The sequence below is a fragment of the Pteropus vampyrus genome, unplaced genomic scaffold (genome assembly GCF_000151845.1).
Source record: "Pteropus vampyrus isolate Shadow unplaced genomic scaffold, Pvam_2.0 Scaffold166, whole genome shotgun sequence".
Taxonomy (NCBI): Eukaryota; Metazoa; Chordata; class Mammalia; order Chiroptera; family Pteropodidae; genus Pteropus; species Pteropus vampyrus.
In genome coordinates this window covers 1,599,053-1,605,746 of record NW_011888947.1, presented here as the reverse complement: position 1 = coordinate 1,605,746, position 6,694 = coordinate 1,599,053, and the positions used below count along the sequence as shown (strand labels likewise).

General features: G+C 47.1%; 1 long non-coding RNA gene across 1 annotated transcript in view; it reads left to right on the top strand.

The window, feature by feature from the left end:
* Positions 1 to 3,020, top strand: part of LOC105298837 — a 5,235-nt gene extending 2,215 nt beyond the window's left edge. Inside the window, exon 2 of the long non-coding RNA XR_896477.1 lies at positions 2,811 to 3,020. This is a non-coding gene — a long non-coding RNA (uncharacterized LOC105298837). The remainder of the gene's footprint in view (positions 1 to 2,810) is intronic.
* Positions 3,021 to 6,694: the final 3,674 nt, after the last annotated feature.

Here is a 6,694-nt window from a genome sequence, read left to right as displayed (position 1 = left end):
CTGTTTAGCCATTTACCAGACCCTGGCTAACTCTCTTTTTACGTTTGAACGTTCAAACCTCATAGCACGACATTCGTTTTTATCCTCCTTGTTATTTAGAATTAAAAAAAAAAAAATCTTTCAATAGTCACCTGTTTTTTGGGGCAGTTCCAGAGGAGGTTAAAATAAATGAATTCAGCAGTTTAGTGAAAGCTGTACCCTAACAGCACTGGTGCTGTGTTGTGTTTGAGAATTCAATGCTCTCAGCCAATTCTCGAAAACAGACCGTGGTTCCAAGTATTTTCATGTATTTGTATTCACAAACAAATGTCCGTTTGAGTATCTTATTTACATTCAGAATAGAGATTCACAAAGGCACATAGTAGTTAAAAAGTCTATAGCAAATGCAAAAAAATATTTCTTGTAAATATTGGATTTTTTTTTTTTTTTGATCAAGGTGATGTTTTCCATGGTTCTTCTTGGAAAGAGGCTGTGAGCAGTAACAGAGAGCAACCATCTTTCTGGGGAGCCCACCATCACTTGAGAGGGCTTCAATCTGATTTTTGGAAATAAAGGTTTTTGTTTTATTGCTGGAATTTTTTTCCTCGTCTTGGGGCTGTTCATTTTAAACAGTCACTGCTGGCAAAAATGTCTCCCTGTTTAGTATGGCAAATCGATGATATTTTTTTATGTTGGAGAGGTTTACGTGTTTATAATCTGGGAGGAAGGAGAGCAAACAGGGAGATTTGAATGCTTTTTAAGTGAATTGCTTAGCATTCGAATCACTGGCTAAAAAGACTATGTTAACCATAGAAGTCCAAGCAGAAAGAATTTATCATTTGCTAAATCTGGATCTGATGGCCCCTACTGTTTACTCGCCTGCATTTGACCGAATGCTTTCTGTCTGCAGGTCGTGTAAGGAGGCAAAATAATGGGTTTTGTAGACATTTCATCAAGGAGAGAGAAAGAGCTAAATTGAAATGAGCTCTTAAAATCAGCCCAGTATTCTCTGGCTTGGTGAAAAAGGTATCTGTAAAGATGACAAGGAATCATTCTCAATTTCTCTGCAAACATCTCGCTTCCCCCCATGCTTGTGTGTGTATGTGCATTTCTATGAGGCAAAATACATTTGTTTTTCTTTTCATCAGAGTTATCAGAAATGGTTGGAGAAAAGATTAGTTCAAATGTACAAATGATACGTAATAAATGTCCAAATTCCTTTAAATAGGGTGGAATGGGTATGATAAAACAAAATTTAAAGTTGGTATTTTTCGACAAACAAAAAACCCATTTTGATTTCTCGAAGTGTGTTTTAGCTCGGTATTCAGATGACACAAGGCTGCCGAAGTGTAGGTGTGAGGGACTCCCAGCAGGGGACCCAGTGACAAAACAGTGACAATACCACCTGCAGTGACATGTCAACAAAAATAACAGAAAGCGGTTCCCTTTGTGTAAGGAGTTCCTGCGAAGCGCATCCCTCAGAATGTAAGTGCCCGGCGGAGGCCGACCCACGCGGCGCAAACACCTCCATCCCAGGTTCACTCTGGAAAACGTGTCTGTGTTACCTGAGAACCCCGAATAAGGAAAGGATCTGCTTGGCAGGACCCCGTGGAAAGCGCCGGGGTGCTGAAACAGCGGCGAGGACCCTTGGCGGAGACCCGCACAGCTCCCGAAAGGCCGAAGAACAAACTGACAGAAGAAATTAGTGTGACGAGAGGTCAGGGGACAGCCACAGTTTTGGTGACAGCGAAGTCCCCCCATCTGGACGGGATACAGGGCTTTGGGCTAAGAGGTTCCTCAGAACCTCCTATGTGAAAATCACAGGAGACGAACCACTTTGGGTCAGTCCTTTTTTTTTTTTTTTTGGTACCTCTTTGGCCCCAGGAACATTATGAACAACAACAACAAAAAAAGATGAAGTCTGCAAATCCAGGGCAATCACCGTGTCAGCTTCGGAGCCGAGATGTTTCCCGAATGCACACCTGGACGATGTAAATCACTCCGGCGGTAAACACTTCAGGCCTGGCCGAAGGCTGCAGGCGGGGTAGGCGGCACCCTCCCCAGCCAGGTCCATAAACCCGGCAGGCCTGCACCCATAAACGCCCCCTTCACCAGGAAAGACCCCCTCCCACTCTGGAGTAGAGGCCCTTACAGAGGTCGCTCCGATGATGAACAGAGATACTCAGACCCGCTCCACTGGCTGACTGGCCCGGGGCTAGGATCAGGGAGTGAAGCTGACAGTGTTTTATGTCATTATGGATGGCTTTACGATATCTAAAGGGGGCACCAGGGCCACAAGTTTCAAGGTGGCTATTTTCGAAGGCAGCATGCAAAGAGAAAACCTACGAAAAGATTTGCTTTTTGATATCTTGCTAGTAAAAATCATAACAATAGTAACAGTAATAGCAGAAAGATCTATATGTAAAACCCCAAAGTTAGTAGAAATCAAAGCAGCATTCCTTCTTTTTATGACATATTGAATTAAAATATTAAAGCAACTCTTCTCCCCACTGTCTTAAAATCCTTGACTCCTAATGAATGACCATCCACTTGTTATATAAAAGTCCCTGAATGGGGGAAAGCAGATGGCAGAATACGTTTTGAAAAGAACACCTCCATGGGAATTTCTTTACATTTTGGTGCTCTACTTAAAAAAAAAAAAAAAGAAAGAAAAAGAAAAAAAAAAACTTCTTATAATTATCTGGTTAGGGGGAGTCTTTGCAATGATATTGTCTGTCTTCAGCCAGACAGACGTGAGGACACGCAAAGTAAACATTATAAAAGCAGCCTTCAGTACAGCTTTTTATGGCTCTATTCCTTTCCACCCACAGCAAAGCGTAGAGAAATGCAGAGAACTCGAGAGCAGTTACTCTGCCTCCAGGATCAACCTTGCACCAAAGAAAAATAACCCAGAGAAATGATTCTGCCGCCCGAAATGAAGCCGGGATCAAATAGCTGCTGATCAGAGCAAATATTTAAATTGGATAAGTCGAATTGAGCATTATTAAATAAAGCTCATTTAATATGTCTCGAACAGAAAACTTCTTTTGATGAGCATTTTAAACTTGATATTAGAAATCTGGCTGACGGCATGGCTTGGGTCTTAATTGGTGAGCACAGGAATTTGTGTTCTTATGACAAAAAGTGTGATGTTCTCCCTTCGCAAATTATTTTTTTTTCCATGTATAAAATGAAAGCAGAAAGCTTTGTAGGTAGCTATGGAAAACTGTTAATGCAATGTAACAAATATGAGACAACTGACCCATGTTTTAATGTTTATTCATCAGACAAAGTGCAGCCTGGCCACCTCGGTGACATGGGTGACATGCATGCTACGAGCCGGGAACACCCGCGTGTGGGGTGCAGCGGGGTAGCAGCTGACCCGTGCTCTCGCCAAACCTAAAACCACTCTCTAATGGGTTTTACAATATTTACGTTTTCAATTTTATTTATAGGACACCAGATGTCTACATTCAAAAGAAAAAAAAAAACCACTTGGAATATAAAATCCCTCTCTTCCCCACGTTTGCTGTAGCTTACTAGGTATGTGTGCTTTCTCATTTCCCAGTGCCACGCATCCATGTGTGCAGCCAGATCAGAGCTGGGGTCTCCTCAGAGTTTAGGGAGGTGGGAGATGGGGTGTTGTTTCATTTTCTGCTAGACCACGGGCCCGTCCTTATTTCTCCTTTTGTAAAAAGGGAGGTGGCTGATAACGTGCTGAGGCTCGTCCCAGTGATGAGATTCTTTGCCCCTCTCGATAACCACCCCTCGCTCATTAAACTTCGACATATGGGAACAGAGCATTTGAGAATCAGCTCTAAGCCAGACCTGAGAGGGCTGGTTAAGTCCTTCCCAGGCCACAGCGTGAGTGCGAGCTTTGGGGACGTGAATTACTCAATGTCTTTCTTCTTTCATCTTTAAATGTTGCCTTAGAATAGTTGGCCCATATTGAGGGCAATCTAAGGTGCTTCGAAAGTACAAGTTGATATTTTTATTCGTTGTATCATTTTTGTTGTCGATGGACTTGGCACATGGACCCGACAGGAATCCACGATGGACAGACCCACCCTGACTCATCTGCCTGAAATTTAGTCACGTCTTCTCTCTAAGCAGCGCAAGACCCTGCAGATTCCCTCCATGAAACCTCCTCTTCCTGGGGCCCTTGCTTGTGAGATTTTCTTCCCATCCCCCAACACAGAGGAGCAGTTTGCTTTTTAGCTCAGACCCCGGTTCCTTCCTGTGAAGTCACACGGGACAACAGTAGGGGCAGCAAAGGAAAGTGTCCTGCGAACGTGTTGGTGACGCCTTGCTGGGAGGTGGGTACGGAGTGATGGCCCTGGAGCCCTGGAGGGAGGGCCGGGTGCTACTCTAGGCACATTCCACGCATCACCTCCTTACTCCTGGAGAGGTGTCACTGGCCCCTTCTTAGCAGACCTCCTACCCACTGTGCCTACTGCTGGAGGGACAGTGGCCCTGGTGACAGACATTGAGCAGCACAGCAGGACAGCAGGCAGCCTAACAATTCCTTCTCCACTTAACTTTTCAGACCTTTGTCATCCAAAAGGGAAAAGTATAGCTGAAAATGCCGTATGAAGGAGGTTCTCCAAGGGAGACCTGGGACTCTGGGTGGGGCAGACAAGCTGCTTTAGAAAAGCCCAATGTCCTGCTTCAATTCATCAGGAAGACCAACAAGGGAGCCTAGTTTCCATTCCCAACTGCGGCTGCACAACCTTACACCTCGCGAGCATCAAAGCACGAGAGACCGAAGGCCCGGAAGGAGGAGGTATCTGTAGGACTGGATGTGTGGCCTGCCTGGGACACAGGGAGGAGACACTAGAAAGGCCAGGGGACGGGGTGACAGATGGACTGGCGAAGAAGAAAGCTTCAGGGTTAGAGACCGTGGCGAGGGAGAGGCAGGCGGTGCCATAGGGGGCTGAGCAGAGAAGACCGAGTCTGGTGGGGGTGGGGTGGGGCCGGCTGGGAAGAATGGGGAGATGAAGAAAGGCTGGCAGGAAGGGCTCGCAGCGGAGGGGAAGGATGGGGAGGCAGCTGGGATCTCGGCTTATGCTCCCCTTCACCATTTGGCTGCCCACGTCTGCCAGAGACACCTAGTCTCCTGCTGTTTCCATCCCAAGCTTCCCATCCCCCGTCTAGTGGCCCGTAATCCTGACTGTCCTTCATGACTCCCTAGAGAGCACTGCCAGGCGCGCCGCCCCAGAGATTTGGGAAATGTTAGGCTGGGCATGGGACCCGGCTTCAGTAGTTTTTACCAGCTCGTGGTCAGCAACCGAGACCTGCTGCCTGGAGCCTAAACTTCGACATTCAGATTTCTGATGTGAGCTTCCACTCGACTAACCAGCGGCTTCGGCGGCTTTGTTTGTTTTTAATTCACACACTCGGAAGACGCGCCGTCTGGGTGGTGGGCTTGCCTTGCTGCAGAGGCCACGGCATCTATAAAGAAGCATCATCTCTGTCATACCAGACTTGGGGGAAGCGATGTACCCCAGCGAGGGTGTTTCGGGTTGGGTCTTGGTGAAGCGGAAACACTCTCAGCGTGGGAAATATTTCCAAGATGACTGAGTCTGCTCTGTCCCCTTCGCTGGTGGGGTCTGCATGCAGGAGCCCTCTTTAACTCGTGCACCCAACCCCAACCCAGGGCTTCGCCATCCAAACGGAGACAACGAACAGGACCAGCCCAAACAGGTTCTGAGCCGAGAATGTGACTTCCACGGGGCTGCCTCGTGTCGGCACGTGGTTTTCTCTTTCTTGGTAAATGTACTGAGACAAAGCAAAGAAAACTCAAAAATCTGCTGGAAAGATTCAAACCTGGATGAGTTGAAACATACATCCCAGGTATCTGCTCTAAGTAATGATGATCTTCATTAGCCCGCTTGCTTTCTTGTAAATCGCAAGCCTCATTAAAGAGAGTTGACATACGTAGAGTATCTAGAAACCCAGCCCTGTTTTGGGAGCCTCCCATGGCTTAATTCATTCCACAGTGGCAATGGCCCTTCGGGGCAGGTATCGTATCCATTTCCCAGCTGAGGTAAGTGAGGCACAAATGACTTGTTCAAAGCACACAGAGTAGGTACCTGAGGTCTGATGTGAGCCCAGGAGGTCTGGCTCCACGGGTCAGCAGTACCGAGAAGAGAGGATGGTATTGAACTAGAAAATGTCGCTAGTGTTAAGTCAGATTTCTTAGATGGTGTCAGAACAACAGCCCCAGCCAGCTCTACTGCTCCCTGTGAGGCCTCAGTTTCTCCTTTCATAAAGTGAGACCGGCAAGGCCGACAGCTCAGTGGTGCGGAGGGTGCCCCCGCCTGTGTCTGGAGCCCCCACCCTCCACAGGCAGGGACATCGATTCCCTCCTCCATCCTTGGGCATACAGATTGTGACCAGCTGGGGTCTGTTTGTTCTCAGGGAAGAGAAGAACCCTTTCTGAAAATACCAAACCAGTCTTTGCTGGGATAAACCTTCAGCCTTGAGACAGAAAGCAAATCACAACAGGATTTAAAAGAAGCAGAAGGGGCCGACGTGGCAGACCCTCGGCCGTTCTGACTCTGGAAGCAAGAGGACTTTCGGTTCCAGTTTGTCTACGAGATGGTGGGAAGACACACTGGCCCCTCACTTCGTAGAGATTTGGGAAATCTCTAAATCCCATCATGCTCAGAGGACAAGATATCTCAGCTTTTCTTCGCAGGGGCTATGGTTTCTG